Here is an 18326-nt window from a genome sequence, read left to right as displayed (position 1 = left end):
ATCTGGGCTGGCGGGAGAGTGAGGAATCAATCAGTTGACTGAAGGGAGTTACTCCGCCATTAAATGGTCAAATAAAGGACATCTTGTCCTAGCTATGAACTACATTGCACCTGGCCATCAAAACACGCCATTGGTAATAGACTGGGCCAAGACCATCTTAATTGACTTCATTGATCAGCTCGTACAGCTGGACGAATTAAGCTCTTAATAACTTAATTATAAGACACTGGCATGCCACTGATAATTGAGGCATTGTTGGAAATTTCAAATTCCCTCCTGGTATCAGTTTCTTTGAGCTTCTCTCTGGCTGTTGGTGCATCTGCTTTAAACGGGCAGTGCCCGCTGCAATTAAGTGTTTTTATTCTTTCTGAAAATGTGTCACGTCAGGACTTGACAATTTGATGTAAATTATGCCTTTTGATGCACTTCCCACCCTGAGGTGTGGAAAGAAAGTATTTTGCTAAGACGTTCTGCAAATTTGATTGCATGAGTGGTATATTTACAAATATGCTTTTGTGTTAAGGTTACCTGTCGTGCCAATTTTCTGGCCTCTTCACCTGCATATTTACCTCGATTGCCTTTGAAAATGGTGGTGAGTTGCCGCCTTGAACCGCTGCAGTCCCTGTGGTGTAAGTACACCCACAGTGCTGTGAGGGAGGGAGGTCCAAGATTGGATGCAATACTCTGATACACTTCCTTCACTCTCTGGCGTGAAGGCTGCTTGGGGAAGGTATTCTGATGGCATCTTGAACAAAGGAAACGATGGGCTGGATTCCTCCGCCCTGTCCACCGCAAGATCGCCATGGGTGGGACGCGGACCATGTAAAGGTCCATTGACCTCGGGTGGGAATTTCCAGTCGCCGGGTGGGGAGGTCAGAGAATCCTGCTCGATAAGTTGACTTTTAATAATTCTTCTTGCAAATCTCCCACCTTCAATGCCTTCACTGCGCCTGTGCTGCCCCAGACCACTTGTCTCATTGGAATTCAAAAGGAAGGCTAAGCTCTTTCTCCGGGGTGATCATCTGCCAAAGTTGCAGTGGCTGATTAGGAGAACACTTGTGAAAACGCGACTCAATTTTTCTCCATTGTAAAGCGGCACATTAACATGAAGCACAGACATTTGCTGGGAGAAAGGAATCTCTATAAGTGATTGTGATGCTTCATTACACCCTACCTGTGCAACTGTCGCCTAGTAACTGCCCAGCCATTCAGTGAGGAAGGGAAATGATGATGGGGCAAGGGGGAGAAGGTTGGCCACAGCAAAATTAGCTGCAAATTCTCATTCTGTGAATATGAGTTCTGCATTAACCTTAACCTGGAGTAGCACAGGCTTGATTGCACATCATTCTATACAGGCGCTATCAGCTTCCAGAGGTGTAATAATATGGTAAATTTTCAACTCTGTGAAGTGGAGTAAACCAAAACAGGACAAATGGAGTAGTGAAAGATAGAGAGGATCCGGTAAACTGGAGTTAGAACATTGTAGCCAGTTTATCAAGGAGAGAGTATGGAAAGAATTTTTCCAGGACAGTAGCCAGGATGAAAGGATGTTGGGGTGATAAAATATAGCAGTGAGGCAGTGGCATAGTGGTATTGTCGCTGGACTAGTAATCCAGAAACCCAGGATAATGATCTGGGGACCCGGATTCAAATCCTACCGTGGTAGGTAATGGAATTTAAACTCAATAAAATATCTGGAATTAAAAGTCTAATGATGACCATGAAACCATTGTCGATTGTCATAAAAACGAGTATGGTTCACTAATATTCTACATGTGACTCTAGACCCACAGCAATGTGGCTGACTCTTAAATTCCCTCTGAAATGGCTTAGCAAGCCACGCAGCTGTATTCAACTGCTATAAAAACACAAAAAAGGAATAAAACCCGACAGACCACCCGTAACCGAAAACGCCAACATCAAATCAGCCCTGTCGACCCTGCAAAGTCCTCCTTATTAACATCTGGGGGCTTGTGCCAAAGTTGGGAGAGCTGTATCACAGTCTAGTTAAGCAACAGCCTGACATAGTCATACTCACAGAATCATACCTTACAGACAATATCCCAGACACTGCTATCGCAGGTGGCGGCACAGTTGGGAGGGAGTTTCCCTGGGAGTCTTCAACATCTAGTCTGGACCACGTCTCACAGTTTCAGGTTAAACATGGGCAAGGAAACCTCCTGCTGATTATCACGTACTTGCCACCATCAGCTGATGAATCCGTACTCCTCCATATTGAACACCACTTGGAGGAAGCACAAGGAAGGCAAAGGTGCAGAACATGCTGTGGGTGGGGGACTTCCATGTGTGACTCGGTAGTACCACCACAGACCAGGCTGGCTGGGTCCTAAAGGACATAGCTGCTAGATTGGGACTGCAGCAGATGGTGAGGGAAAAATATACTTGACCTCATCCTCACCAATCCGCCTGCTGTAGATGCATCTGTCTATGATAGTATCTATCAGTAGAAGTGACCACCACACAGTCCTTGTGGAGACAAAGTCCCGTCTTCACATTGAGGATACCCTCCATCGAGTTGTGTGGCAATACCACCGTGCTAAATGGGATAGATGTCCAACAGATCGAGCAACTCAAGACTGGGCATTCATCAGACATGGTGAGCAGCAGCAGAATTGTACTCAACCACAATCTGCAACCACATGGCCCGGCATATCCCCCACTCGACCATTACTACCAAGCCAGGGGATCAACCCTGTTTTAATGACATAGGGGCTGTTTAGCACAGGGCTAAATCGCTGGCTTTGAAAGCAGACCAAGCAGGCCAGCAGCACGGTTCGATTCCCATAACAGCCTCCCCGAACAGGCGCCGGAATGTGGCGACTAGGGGCTTTTCACAGTAACTTCATTTGAAGCCTACTCGTGACAATAAGCGATTTTCATTTCATGAGTGCAGGAGAGCATGCCAGGGAGCAACGTCAGGCATACCAAAAATGGGGAAGCTACAACACAGGACTACTTGTGTGGCAAACGGCATAAGCAGCAAGTACTAGACTGAGCTACGCGATTGCACAATAAACGCATCAGATCTAAGCTCTACAGTCCTGCCTCATCCGGCCATGAATGGTGATGAATAATTAAACAACTCACTGGAGGAGGAGGCTCCACAAATATCCCCATCATCAATGATGGAGGAGCCCAGCACATATGTGCAAAAGACAAGGCTGAGGCATTCACAACAATCTTCAGCCAGAAGTGCCGAGTGGATGAACCGTCTCGGTCTCCTCTGGAGCTCCCCAGCATCACAGATGTCAGTCTTCAGTCAATACGATTCGCTCCACATGATATCAAGAAATGGCTGAAGGGACTGGATACTGCAAAGACTAAGGGCCCTGACAATATCCTAGCAATGCTCCAGAGCTGGCCACACCCATAGCCAAGCTGTTCCAGTACAATTACTACACTGGCATCTACATGGCAATGTGGAATATTGCCCAGGAGTCTCCTGTACACCAGAAACAGGACAGAACCAACCCAGCCAATTACCGCCCTATCAGCTTACTCTCCATCATCAGCAAAGTGATGGAAGGAGTCATCAACTGCTATGAAGGGCACCTACTCAGCAGTAATCTGCTCAGGTACGCACAGTTTGGGTTCCACCAGGGTCACTCAGCTCCTAACCTCATTACAGCCTTGGTTTAAACATGGACAAAAGAGCTGAATGCCAGAGGTGATGAGAGTGACTGCTCTTGACATCAAGGCAGCATTTGACCGAATATGGCATCAAGGAGCCCTAGCTAAACTGGAGTCAATGGGAATCAGTGGGGAGACTCTCCACTGCTTGGAGTCATACCTGGCACAAATGAAAATAGTTGTGGTGGTTGGAGGTCAATAATCTCAGCTCCAGGAAATAACTGCAGGAGTTCCTCGGGGTAGTGTCCTCGGCCCAACCACCTTACCTGCTTCATTAATGACCTTTCCATCATAAGGTCAGAAGTGGGGATGTTTGTGGCTGACCGCACAATGTTCAGCACCATGTTCAGCACCATTTGCGACTCCTCAGATAATGAAGAAGCCCATGTCCAAATGCAGCAAGAGCTGGACAATATTCAGGCTTGGGGTGGCAAGTGGAAAGTTACATTCATGCCTCACAAGTTCCAGGCAATGGCCCTCTCCTAAAAGAGAGGATCTAACCATTGCCCCTTGACATTCAATGGCATTCCATCGCTAAATCCCCCACAATCAACATCCTGGGGGTTACCATTTATCAGAAACTGAACTGGACTAGCCACATTAATATTGTGGCTACCAAGGCAGGCCAAAGGCTAGGAATCCTATGGGAGTAACTCACCACCTGACCCCCCCCTCCCTCCCTAAAGCCTGTCAACCATCTACAAGGCACAAGTCAGAAGTGTAATGGAATACTGTCCACTTGCCTGGATGAGTGCAGCTCCAACAACACTCAAGAAGCTCGACACCATCCGGGCCAAAGCAGCCTGCTTGATCTGTCCCCTTCAACAACACTCACTTCCTCGACAAACAGTGGCAGCCGTGTGTACGATCTACAAGATGCATTGCAATAACTCACCAAGGCTCCTTAGACAGCATTTTACAAACCCATGGCCACTACCATCTCGAAGGACAAAGAGCAGCAGCTGAGAACCCCACCACCTAGTGATTCTCCTCCAAGTCACTCACCACCCTGATTTGGAAATATATCGCTGTTCTATCACTGTCGCTGGGGCAACATCCTGGAACTCCCTCCCTAACAGCACAGTGGGTGTAGCTCCACCTCAGGGACTGCAACGGTTCAAGAAGGCAACTCACCACCACCTTCTGAAGGGCACCTAGGGATGGGCAATAAATGCTGGCCTAACCAGTGACGTCCATATCTGTAAATGAATACAAAAAGAAATTTGCAGAAGATTTGAAAGAGATCTGCATGGTTTCTCATAAGGTAAGCAGGAAATTGATTGTTGAGTAACTAGATGGCATAAAGTTTAGGTTATTGGTAAAAGAACAGAGGGTGATGGGAAAAAGGTTCATAGAAGGTTGTGAGGGCACAATGACATTCCACATCTGGCAGTGGTAGTAGAAGATGTCAAAGGGATATGAATAAGTATTTGAACAAAGGTTTAGAAGGGTGTGAGAGGGAGAAGGGAATTTGCGAAGAAGGGGAGAGCCCATTGAGAGAGACAGCAGAGGTGCAATGGCCCAGTTGGCCACTACGGCATTCTGATGCTACATGGTAGAGTTTTAATTTCAATGGTTCCTTGTTCACCTGGGTCATTTTTCCTGATCTATTTTAAATAAGGGGATGGTGAATTTGAATACAACTATTGAAAATTTTGAACGTTTTTGTTGTTGTTGCAGAAATACACATTGGGTGGGATTCTCCGGCCTTCCATCCACGTGTTTCTCAGCCGCGGTAGTCTCTTCCCGCTGCTGTCAATGGGAATTTCATTTGAAGCCACCCTCTCCTCCCCCAAGCCGCGGGGAAACCCATGGGCGGGGGTGCGCTGCCGGTGGGACTACAGAATCCCGCCGTCTGTGAACGACCGGAGAATTCCAGCCAATGTGTGCCTTCACCAGTCATTATTTGTTGGGACCATTTTCTGCTCCTTTTTGTATTGAGAGGATCCATTTTTTCCCCATTTGGTTGAAGGTGCTGTGATGGATTGATTGGGTGAAAACTTTCAACATTTCTTTTCCGATATTTGTGACTGTATAAGTGATGCAACAAGGAATGGAGGAGGGGCAAGTTAAAAATACAAATGATAGATAAAATTCTGAATTAAAATATCAAGAGGCCGAGATGAGCGTAATTAATGTTTTAGCCACCTTTCAGAGGAGATATTCAATCAATATCTGCTCTCTCGGATGAATATGAAATGTCCCACGTCACTGTTCAATGAAGAACGCTGTTGTTTTCCCTGTTGCCTGGTTAATATGCAATGGGTGCCTATGTTACTGGAAGAGTAAGCCGGCGGCCTGAACGTATGATCCGGAGACATGAGTGCAAATCCCACCCGTGGCAGCAGAGAGAATTTAAGGAATAAATGTGAAGTAAGAAGCTTGTCTCTAATAATGACGGTGAAACTACTGGATTGTCAAAAGGGACACGTCGAGTTCATTAATGCTCCTCAGGAAAGCAAATATGCCAAGCTTGCTTGGCCTGGCCCGCGTGTGGCTTCCGACCCACAGCAAAGTGACTGACTCTTAACTGCCTTGTAAACCAATGGCTAAGGAGTAAAACTGGGCAGATCACCCGGAATTAAACTTCCTCCGTGACAGCACTGTGGGAGGACCTACACCACACGGACCGTGGGTTCAAGAATACGCCTGGCCGCCTCCTTTGGAGGGCAATTAGGGATGGACAATAAATGCTGGCCCACTTCGTGACAAGCATATCCCATGAATGAATAAAAACACATTTCCTATAACCAGCATCATGGAACTGAGATGATTTGGTTATTATTGTATTCCACTGCGCACATTTTCTGCCGTGTTTCCGACATTACAGCGCTCTTTAAAAGTACTTCATTGGCTGATAGGTGCTTTGGAACATCCGAAGGTTGCGATAGACAGACAATACCATTGCAAATTTGGACCATTGAGTAGCAGTGGCCTCGAGGCCGGTCCTACAGAGTTTGGAGAATTCTTCTTGGAGACCAGCATTCAACAAACAGACATTCAGTCGATGGGCGTCAGCCTCCATTTCTCAGGAACCTCACCGGGGATGCTGGGTGGCTGTTCCTTGGTGCTCGGGTGTGTGATTCTGCTGCAGACCTTACCTGTGATCCCCACGTCTAAAAAGGTCTCAGTTGCACCAGAGATGGTGCAGTGCTCTTTCATCAGGCAGGGCAATGCAAAGGAGTGTTTTTATTTTGGCGCACAGTGGTTAGCACTCCTACCCCACAACACCAGGGATCGGAGTTTGATTCCGACATTGGGTGACTGTGTGGCATTTGCACGTCTGCGTGGGTTTCCTCCGGGCGCTCCTGTTTCCTTCCACAGTTCAAAGATGTGCAGGTTGGGTGGATTTGCCACACTAAAGTGCCCATTAAGGTGGGGTTGTAGTGATAGAGCGGGAATAGGGGGTTGGGTCGAGCTGGCGTGGTTGTGTTTGTAAGCCACTGGACAATGTCTGTGAAGTGGTTTGTGTTTTAATGAAGTGTCATAATGAGAATGTAATATTTTAAAAAATAGATCCTCCTGTGTGAATACACTTGGCTCTACAATTATTGATTTGATTCTTCCAGAAGGCACTCTTAAATTCGTGTTGTCTTTTGCTGTCTTTTGCAGTTTGCAGCAACTTACCTTGTTCCATTAGCAGTACATGCTGACTTTCTTGGAGGTCTTTCTTGGCTGCACGGTTAGCACTGCTACTCAATGCCAGGGACCCGGGTTCAATTCCGGCCTTGGTTAACTGTCTGTGTGGAGTTTGTACTTTCTCGCTGTATCTGCGTGGGTTCCCTCCGGGTGCACCGGTTTCCTCCCACAGTCCAAATGTGTAGTTAGGTAGATTGGCCATGATAAATTGCCCCTCAGTGTCCACGGATGCAAAGGTTAGATGGGGTTACGTGGATCGGGCGGGGTAGAGAGCCTCGATAAGGTGGTCTTTCAGAGGGTCTTGCAGACTCGATGGGCCGAATGGCGGCCTCCTGCATTGTAGAGATTCTATGATTCTCTGCTGGTGCTCCTCATTCTGTTGGCCCAAATGCGACAGCATCTGTCTTGTCGATGGTTGGTAACATCATCCAGATTGATTGGTGCGCTGCTGGGGAGTTGGGGGGGGGGGGGGTGGTGGAGGAGCCTCCCGTATATCTTTGTAAAGAGGCAGTTGTGGATTTTGTCAAGCCCCGCGGGGCAGGACTTGTCTTTGTGAGGACTGCATTCCGAGGCTCAGTTTGATGGCCCTTCCATTTCACTGAGACGATGATATGAGCCCAGAGGTTTCTTCTCATTGCATTCATTGACCAGTGGAATTGTGCAGCCTCAACACTGCCCTTGTTCCCCAGGAGATGTTGCAACATGATTCCTGGCATTAGGAGGCCATTTATTTGAGAGAATTGGGAGCCATTCCATATTTGTTGGGTTTCCTACATTAGAATAGTGGCTATACTGCACAGGTGCTTCATTAGCTGTTCAGTGCTTTGAGATGTCTGGTGGTTGTGAAAAGCACTATATAAATGCAAATTTTATTTTCATAGTAGCCGTTATTCATCTCATTGTTCTGTTCATTTGAACATCCATTAGGTTGGTGTGAGAAGAATCCAATGGCACACAGAGTAATATCCTCTAACACAGTAATGGAAGGCTAGCAGCCAACTGAACAACAGTTCTACAGTTGTGCCCTGAGTTTGACTGGCAGGTTTGTGAAGGTGGCCTTCTTTGCTCGTCATACACTGAGCCACCACAGTTAGGTGGTTCTGTTGGCAAATGCGTGGTCCCCAGGTATTTGGGTTTGGATCATGTGCCAGCCGATCTCAATCCAAGCTGACGTTGAGCTCTTACGAAGTGAGGACATAACTGCAGGTAGAAACATAATACTGCTCATCTTGAACACACATTTCCAGTGACCAGTGATTGGACAAGATTGGATGATTGTGAAACCGGAACTGTGTTGGGTAGAAGAGTGTTATTGTGTGGGGGACTGGATGGTCAAGTTGGTTACACATTGGCCTTTTACTTTTTTTAACTTAGTTTACAGACTCTTGACTTCCATTAATACTCCACATGACAATCAATACTATCTCAAACCAGGGACCCGATTCAGCAAGCGTACCGGGTGAATCCCAGAAGCCCAAAACGAGCTCAGCGCCGGCCCGATTGTGAATCACCCAACTCACTCTGCCTCACTGGGCAAGATCCAGATCTGCATAGTTACATGGCCCATTAGGCTCATTAGAAACCCCCTGGGTGGTTGGGTGACAGGGTAGTGTTGTACCCTGGCACTCCAAGCACTTTGGTGCTGCCATCGTGTTGCCCTGGCAGTGCCATCTGGGCACTGCATTGTGAAGACAATGCGTTGTATATTGCCAAAGCCTTGACACAAGTTTGCTCCAGGATATGTGCAAACATTAGATGCTCAGCTTGAAACTGGATCTCAGCTGTTGATCTGAATGCTGCTGGGAAAGGGTTTATCGCCAACACTAATTGCCAACTTGTTTAATCCGTCACCCAAGCTTTTAGCATTAAACAATTGTAGCTATAAAACCTCAGGGCTTATTGCACCAGCAGTGTTTATATTCATTCTGTTGACATTACTAATGTAAGGGCTCAGACAGAACACTGAATGGAACATGTCTCCTCCATTTGTGTGGACTTTCTCCACATGCGAGATCAGTAGGAAGGGCTGTAAAATCACAGATCTAAGCCCTGTTTGGAACAATCCATGACCCAACAGCCCAAAGACAGTCACAGGACTCCACATTTATTAGGTTTGATTGGCATGGATGATTGGCAGGATGGGTGGGTAGGGCACGTGAGGCATTCTGGCACCTGTGCCATCCTGATTGGCTATGTGCTTGAAGGATTTGAAGGGCAGCATTGAAGGGCTGACCACATGGTGACCTGTCCACACAGGCTGCCACAGGTAACGGGATTAGCAGTTGTAGCGCCTCCAGGTTTGCAATGTGATCAGGAGCTGGATGCGAGGATGGCATCATTGGAATATATGTGGGAGTGACGTGGAATATCTGGCTGCTAGGCCTGAGTCTCGAATGCTAGGGAATGCTAATGGACAAGTGATGGGGGTGTGGTACATTGAGGGGTAGGAAATGTGTCTGAAGTTGCATTCATTGAGCTTGACCATTCACGTGAGGTCATTAAATTTCTTGTGGCATCGCTGCTTGGACCTCCGGCTCAGATTCCAGGAATGGACCTCCCTGGCCATCATCTCCCATTGTCTTTGGGTAGTGGTCCTTCAGAGCCCCCTGTCATCCACACTCTAGGAGAAACAATATCCATCTCGTCCTGTCCACCTCCACCACTAAGGCCTCCAGCATCGCATCTGTGAACCTGATAGCCCTCTCTCTGGCCTCTCTTCCAGCTATAGTATAGCATCGAACAGATTTTTCTTCTCTTTAGGACAGTGAAGAGTTAGTACTGATGAAAAGTCAGACAGACTCAAAACATTAACTGTGCTCTCTCTCTCTCTCTCACCCTACCGATGCTGCCTGATCCTTTTCCAGCATTCTCTTGTTTAGAATCACAGCAACATCGTTCAGCAACACCATCGCGCGATTCAGTCCCATTTCCATTTAAAAGGGGCAGGCTGTTTGGCTCCCAACTGAGTGCTCAGGCAGCCGTCGAAGGAATGCCTGGTCTGCCTTCTGCAATCGCTTGTCCCCCCCACCCCCCTGTGGTGAATGTAACTTGGTAATTCACACTGTATCTTTGTAAGCGCAGTAGCGTTATCCTACCACTAGGGGGAGTAGCTCTGGAATGCTCAGGAGTTTGTACGGGGCTCCACCCTTGGCTCCGCCCACGACTCCTCCCCCTTGTGCTGCTGTATAAATACTCTTGTCCAGAGTCAGCCTGCAGTTCACCGAGAGTTCATCAACGGTAACTGGCTGGCTCTGTAGTAAGTAGATTAAAACCACTGTTCATATCGGAAAGCACGTGTCTGGTGAATTGATGGTTCCATCACCCCCCACCCCCCCCCAACCATTCCAACAATATTTGCAGGTGCGGCCATTTACTACCTTTTCCACAATTGCTTTGCAGCCAAGGAAGAACAATTGAAGTACAGTTACTGTTGTGATCCAGGAGATGTGGGAACTAATTTGCATACTGCAAGCTCCCACCAACAGCAACATGCCAATCTTTGGTTGAGGGAGAAATATAGTCCAATACACCGGGAAGAACTCCACTGCTCTTCATTGAATTAGTGCCACGGGCTCTTCAATGCCCAACTGAGGGGGCAGCCGAGACCTCAGTTTAACATTGCATCTGGAAGGTGGCAGTACTTCACTCCCTCATACTCTGTCATGAGCCATTCCTTTAGCCTGTTCCACCTTGGGGAACGTTCCCGTCAATCTGTTGCAGCCAAACACTGGGCTGCCTTGTGTCTCCGCTCTGAGAAGCGAAGGGGCGGACTCATAGAACATAGAACAGTACAGCACAGAACAGGCCCTTCGGCCCTCGATGTTGTGCCAAGCAATGATCACCCTACTCAAACCCACGTATCCACCCTATACCCGTAACCCAACAACCCCCCCCCCCCCTAACCTTACTTTTTAGGACACTACGGGCAATTTAGCATGGCCAATCCACCTAACCCGCACATCTTTGGACTGTGGGAGGAAACCGGAGCACCCGGAGGAAACCCACGCACACACAGGGAGGACGAGCAGACTCCGCACAGACAGTGACCCAGCCGGGAATCGAACCTGGGACCCTGGAGCTGTGAAGCATTTATGCTAACCACCATGCTACCGTGCTGCCCAATTTCATGTATATTTCTAATTTACGTGATGAATCCAGGGTTCTGGATCTGTCAACGCTTTTGAGCTGCTCTGCCAGACACCGAGTGAGGCTCCTTCATTGGAACTGCCAAAGGAGAACACGTACTGTGGAACTGTTTACAGCTCTGAAGAAGGGACCGCTTAAAATGTTCACTTTTCTCTCCTTCCGAGTGTTGACGGACCTGATGTGAATTTCAACCCCCCCCCCACCCCTCCACTTCAGTCAGATGACTTTCAAAAAAAATTAATATCATCTCCTACTGTTCCGTTCTCTTTCATTCTCGCAGGGTTAGAACGTTTGCCAATTCCTGTTGTGTTGTTCATGGCGACTGTAGTTGGGGAAGAGTAAAAATGGTGCTTGATAGTTGCAATCCTTGAATCAAGATCGCCTTCCACGTACAGAGCGGAAAGCGGGCCAAAGAGTGAGAAAAATATTTCCGCAGTTTCAGCATCTCTGTGAGGGCTGCCAAGGGCAATGGGACATATTCCTGGCGGTGTTGTCACGTACCCTGCTGCCTCTAACCGCCCCGCCCAGTCAGGCTGCACTTTTCACTCCCATGTTCAATATTTTTTTATAACCGATAAACAAAATTGTTCAAAGCAAATGCAGAATTTATTTTTAAAAATACCCTTCTGTTTGTCTGCTCGCCTGCTTGAGGCAGTGGTCCAGCAGTCTAATCTCTCCAGGACAATCCTGGAAGACTGACTACCCTACTCTTATGTTATTGGGGTCAGTCTCTTAATGTACGGTCTTTAAGCAATGAGAGTTAAGGGGTGATTTAATACGGTTTCTTCCAGCACACTGTTTGTGTTGGACACTGATCAGATTATCAGAGAGAAAATGGTGCATCTATAACATTTGGATTTTTTAACTGAAATCTTAATGTTACTGTAGCGTACAAGTCAAATTGATCTAAGAAGACTGGGCATCAATTTTGCCTATCCCCTTTTCCTCTCCATTTATATTCTTCTGCTTTACTACAGTAATTTGGTAAGAAGTCTTACAACACCAGATTAAAGTCCAACAGATTTGTTTCAAACACGAGCTTTCGGTGCGCAGCTCCTTCCTCAGGTGAGGAAGGAGCTGCGCTCCGAAAGCTCGTGTTTGAAACAAATCTGTTGGACTTTAACCTGGTGTTGTAAGACTTCTTACTGTGCTCACCCCAGTCCAACGCCGGCATCTCCACATCATGGTTACTAATTTGGAAGGAGGAACCCAAGAATTATTGGTAAAAGTGCATGAGGCCTAACAAGCCTGTCTGATTCTTGTTTATGAGTGATCTCGGCCTCGAGTGTCCACTCTGTCACTATGTCCCTCAATTTGTTTAATCCAATGATCGTGCTCGCTTCAGTAGGTTGCCCTGGCTTTTCTTTTGTACATAACTCTCTCCCTGTTTGGGTGAAAATGTTCCAACCTTCCTAATTGCTGACAATATAAAGTAAATCTGAATTAGTGTGTGGGTAGGGGAGGCGAGCCTCGCCCACAGATTTCTTTGTGTATGAGCGAGTTTGGAAATCCACCATTGATCATTGTGCATGGATTTGGACTTTGTATTGGGCAAGACTTTGTCAGCACTTCTTGAATGTGATGTATTGAGCCCTGTTACCATGGAGTTGAAGGCTGCCAGCTGTGTGATTGATGACCATCCTTGTTTGTTTGTTTAGAGGAAGTGAAAGTGCATCAGACATGTCCTCGGCCTACCAGATTCAGACATACAAAGAACAGGAGAGTTGCTGAGTTCTGGTGAGTTTTTCGAAGTACTGGCAAAGCACACCTTTTGTGGTCCTGCTATTGACGGTTTAAATCGGGGCTCTCGATTTTGGCAAATCGGTGGCTATGTCGACATTATCAGTGCTTATCTTTTTTTTTCTTCAGATTTTTAAAAACTATTCCAATGTTCTCCTGGGCAGCATTGTGCCCTTTTGCCCCCATACAAAATCATTGAAAACTCTGTCCCTACCCTAACTTGCACCGAATTTCATTCACCCATCGCCACTGCATTCATAACATTGCCGGTTAGCTCAGATGGTTAGAAGATGGCGCTAATTAACACCAAGGTCGCGGGTCCAAATACGGGCCAACAATGCAAACCTGTCATGAAACCACCATCACCATTATCTCTGACTCCCCCCCCCCCCCCCCCCCCCGCCCTTTGTCTACTGGTCCTTCCATTCAAATCCATCCATAGTGTCCCTATCGCATTAACCATCTCCAGGCCTGCAACAGTTTCTCCAGTTCCTGGACTCTCTCACTGCCATGGCCAACGGCTCAATTGCCAGTGCAAACAACAAAGGGGATAAGGGACACCCCTGCCTCGTCCCCAGGTACAACTGAAAGTACTCCGACCTCCGCCGGTTCGTAGCCACAGGGGCTTTGTATAGTAGCTTGACCCAACTTATGAACCCTTCCCCAACCCAAACCTCCGCAGCATTTCCCAAAGATACTCCCACTCCACCCGATTGAAGGCCTTCTCCGCGTCCATAGCTGCCACTACCTCCGCTTCCCCCTCCACCGAGGGCATCATAATCACATTGAGGAGCCTCCGCACATTAGTATTCAGCTGCCTACCCTTCAGAAATCCCGTCTGGTCCTCATGAATCACCCCCGAGACAGAGTCCTCAATTCTTGTGGCCAAAACCTTCGGCAGCAACTTAGCATCAACATTGAGGAGCGAGATCGGTCTGCACGACCCACATTGCAATGGGTCCTTGTCCCGCTTCAAAATCAAAGAAATCAGTTCCCTGGACATTGTCGGGGGCAAGGTCCCCTCCTCCCTCGCCTCATTAAAAGTTCTCACTCGCAACGGGCCCAGCAGGTCCACGTACGTCCTGTAAAATTCAACCGGGAACCCATCCGGCCCTGGGGCCTTCCCCGCCTGTATGCTTCCCAATCCCTTAACCAGCTCCTCCAGCCCAATCAGTGCCCCCAGCCCATCCACTTGCTCCTCCTCCACCCTCGGGAACCTCAGCTGATCTAGGAATCGTCGCATCCCCTCCTCCCCCACCGGGGGCTCAGACCTATACAGATCCCCATAGAAGTCCCTAAATACCTCGGTTATTTTCACTGCACTCCGCACCATGTTCCCCCCCTTTATCCCTAACCCCACCAATCTCCCTCGCTGCCTCCCTCTTACGAAGCTGATGTGCCAGCATCCGACCCCCCCCCCCCCCCCCCTCCCCCCCGCTAGATCCTCATTGAGTCATTTTGCTCCCCCCATGGCACTCGCGTAAGACAGCTGACCCCGGCCTCTCCCGCCATTCCAACGACACGCCCCCAGTGCTCGGTTGTCTTCAAAGAAACAATTCAGCTGGCAGGATGTCAGTAATGGGTTATGATAAACAAACAAAACCTTTGCCAGTTTGTAATTCAATGGCAACTGATGTTCCTTTCAATTTGTATCTGGCATTTTCTGAACCAAGAGGACACGTAACAATTTGTACTATGCGCTCTGTTGTTGCATTTGAAGCATGATGATGCAATGGAACTCTAGCATGTTCTACCCCATTCATTCTCATGAGTTTTACCAACTCTTCTAAACAAAACTGTTGTTGGATACGATTTCCTCTGGGAACTCATACGCAGAAAACAAACTATGCAAAATATCCAGGAGTTTTGCTAGTTGTTGTTCGTTTCATTGGAAACCCCTCGACCTGCTCCAAAAGCCTATCACATAACCTTTGTCCTCCAAATTCTTCAAAATCTATGTGCAGCCTCTGCTGGCCATTTCCATGGTTGCAAAGGCACTAATGGTGGCTTCTTTTCTACTACTTGGTCTATTAGACATTTTTTTGTTGTGCCTTCTGTGTCCATAGCCAACCCTGGCCACCACAGATTGTTTCTCATTCCTAAGTGTTGGTCATGAGGATCATGTTGGAGTTGCCATCTATATCTTTCAGAAATTACATCACTGGCTCCCCTCATAAGACGAGGACAACTCATTCTTATTCTGAAAAAGAATGGCCTGATTTCTAAATCCAGTATCTCTGTTGACCACTCATTTGCGATATATTCATACATCCTTGCCAGTACAGGATCCCTATGAGTTGCTATGTCGTCCAATGTCTACCAATGTTGTCTGCTGCAACTGGCAACTCATCTATGTGCAAATAGAAAAATACATTTTCCCTGTCGGGCTCTACCTCTTGAGGGGATGGTAATCTGGACAACGCATTGTCATTACCGAGATCTTCTAGACAAAATCAAAGCCCATTTCTGCGTTTAGCCTGATTGGAGAACTTTGGATTCAAAATAGCTGTCAGCGGTTTAACAATAATAATTAATAATACTAATCATTATTGTCACAAGTAGGCTTCAATGAAGTTACTGTGAAAGCCACATTCCAGCACCTGTTCGGGGAGGCCGGTACGGGAATGATCAGTTTATGATCAGTTTTAATCATGAAACTTGACCTTACAAATATTATGAAATCACCATACTCCTAAAATCAAAAACAATGCTTCACGTGCTGGGCAGTGGCACTCAGGTTGCATGAGGCAAATGCAGTAAGTCCTTCCTCACCATTATCCTTGAGTGATCTCAGCAGCGACTCCGTACGGAACTGCCTCGCATGCCAGCTTAATGTTTTGTACAGGTGGAAATGTGCAAATATTGTACCAATTTACTTTTATGCAACTGCGATGCCCTTGTCGCACTCCTCTGTCCAATGTCATGGAACACCCTTCCCCAGGAGTTCATTCAATGGATTCTATAAGGTTGTTAAATTTGGATTGAATTTACCGTAGGAATATAGTAACCCTCAAAAACTCTGAGCTCAATGAGTTCAAAGATATTCTGAGGGTGTAGAGCATCTCTTATTGCTTGGACCTTAATTTTGGTAGGATGTACCTCACCTTTGTCTATCCTGTCACCCAAATGCAGAGTTATAAAACATTTCGGGCGGGATTTACTGACCACCCCCCGCCGCCTGTTTTTCGCCGGTGAAGCGGCCCGCCAGTGGGATCTACCGGTCTTGCCCGGAAATCTGGTTGGCAGCACCACCGGGAAACCCATGCTCCCATTTGGGACCGGAATTTCCCACTGGCGTGACTAGCCCGCTCATCATGCATGTGGGCTTTTGCCCGAACTCCATACTTTCCCAAATGTCGAAGCACCTTTCTGGCCTGTCATCATGGGGCTGCCTATTTGGAGCTAAAATAAGTATTGTTACGGACATGGGAACTCAGGATGTGGGGTCAGTTCAATCAACACTCATTTTCCCTCTCGCCACTCATCCATAAACAGTTTTGATTTGTTCATTTTTAGTAAGCGGTGGTGTATTTCTAAACTTTACTGTTTTTCTGTGACCCAATTCCTACTAATACCCCCACAGTGAACGTGAGGTAAGACAAGCTAAAAGGGTTTATCGCATACATTCAAAAACCATGAACAGGAGGGTCCACAACATCCCCTTCCCCGTACATACAGTAAAGAGAGCGAAAGAGAAAATAAGGGGCACGATTTAATAGCCACGCTGCCCCGGAAAGCAGCTCGCTGCGGCGCAGCATGGCCGATTCAAGCCAGCAGACCCCGCTTCCGCGATCTATTCAGCTCACAATGCCTCGCGATATCTAATGCGATGCGAATCCCAACCATTGTGGGCGGGATCACTTAGCAAATCTACATATTAGAGTGACACAACTAGTCTCACTTTAATGTGCAGATTCCAGAGTTACTCGAGTCATGGGATCAAACTCCTTTGCCTTGGAGAACTCGGGCAAGCGCTGTTCTTCACTGGTCTTCACAAATGGGGACCAGACGGAATAGCACTTGTGGGGGTCCCCCAGAGGATTGGAGGCCCCCAGGTGCATGCCCTTTGGGCAGGGTAGCACCCTGGCAGTGCCAGACTGACACCCCTGGAAGTGCAACCTGGGTGTCAGCTGGCACTGCCAAGGTTCCCAGGTGATGCTGGCAGGGGCAATGCTAAGCTGGCATTTTTTGCACGGGTGCTATGTGTGTGTTGGGAGGGGGGGGGGGGGGCGATGACCGTCCCCTAGTGTGTAGGTGCTTTTGGGGTGGGGGAGTGGAGCTCCTCAGTGCAAAAAACAGGGCTATGTGTGGTCTTTCTCTGTGCATTCTCGTTGAGGTCCCTCATCAAACTCGAGTCGCGTTTTATAGCCTTGTGTTTCTCGGCACGCGGATATATTTTTTATAGAGTGTTCAGTTCTGTCCCAATATGTCAGCTAAATAGCACATTACTCTCTGAATTTCATAAAAAATTTGCTTCACTACCCTTTCTGTAGGCTCAAGAAGCACAAAATGGCAGCCCATGAAGCTGAAATAGACCCATATGTGTATTTTTTTTTAATATATAATTTTTATTGGAATTTTTTAGAGAAAATATAAAACATAACAAACAATGAAATGCAACAAAATTACCCATAATAACTGTAACACCCCCAGACCGTATCGACGCATGTATCCCATCCCCCACCCCCTCAACCCCAATGAACAACAAAAGAACTGAAAAATAAATTTAAATTAAATAAACAAACATAGTCATCGTCCGCCCCCCCTCACCTTTTCCCTCCCCCTTCCCCCCTCCCCCCTCCCACCCCCCCCCCACCCCCCCCCCCCCCCCCCCGGGTTGCTGCTGCTACTGTCCCCGTACCCTATCGTTGAGCCAGAAAGTCGAGAAAAGGTTGCCACCGCCGAAAGAACCCTTGTACCGACCCTCTCAGGGCGAATTTGACCTTCTCTAGCTTAATGAAACCCGCCATGTCATTGATCCAGGTCTCCACGCTTGGGGGCCTCGCATCCTTCCATTGTAGCAAGATCTTTCGCCGGACTACTAGGGACGCAAAGGCCAGTACATCGGCCTCTTTCGCCTTCTGCACTCCCGGCTCCACCCCAACCCCAAAAATCCCCATTCTGAGTCCCCATCCTGGCTTGACCCTGGA

General features: G+C 47.6%; 1 protein-coding gene across 7 annotated transcripts in view; it reads left to right on the top strand.

Moving 5' to 3' along the window:
* nrcama (neuronal cell adhesion molecule a) overlaps positions 1–18326 on the top strand; it is a 478378-nt gene that overhangs the window by 57196 nt on the left and 402856 nt on the right. For 5 of the 7 annotated variants that reach the window (XM_038780576.1, XM_038780572.1, XM_038780574.1 and 2 more), the window contains exon 2: positions 13095–13173. The exons of the other annotated variants lie outside the window; for them this stretch is intronic. The gene's annotated coding sequence lies outside the window, so the exon portion shown is untranslated. The remainder of the gene's footprint in view (positions 1–13094; positions 13174–18326) is intronic. 7 annotated transcript variants of the gene reach the window in all.

This window comes from Scyliorhinus canicula, chromosome 20, assembly GCF_902713615.1.
Source record: "Scyliorhinus canicula chromosome 20, sScyCan1.1, whole genome shotgun sequence".
Taxonomy (NCBI): domain Eukaryota; kingdom Metazoa; phylum Chordata; class Chondrichthyes; order Carcharhiniformes; family Scyliorhinidae; genus Scyliorhinus; species Scyliorhinus canicula.
This window is presented reverse-complemented; position numbering and strand designations above follow the sequence as displayed.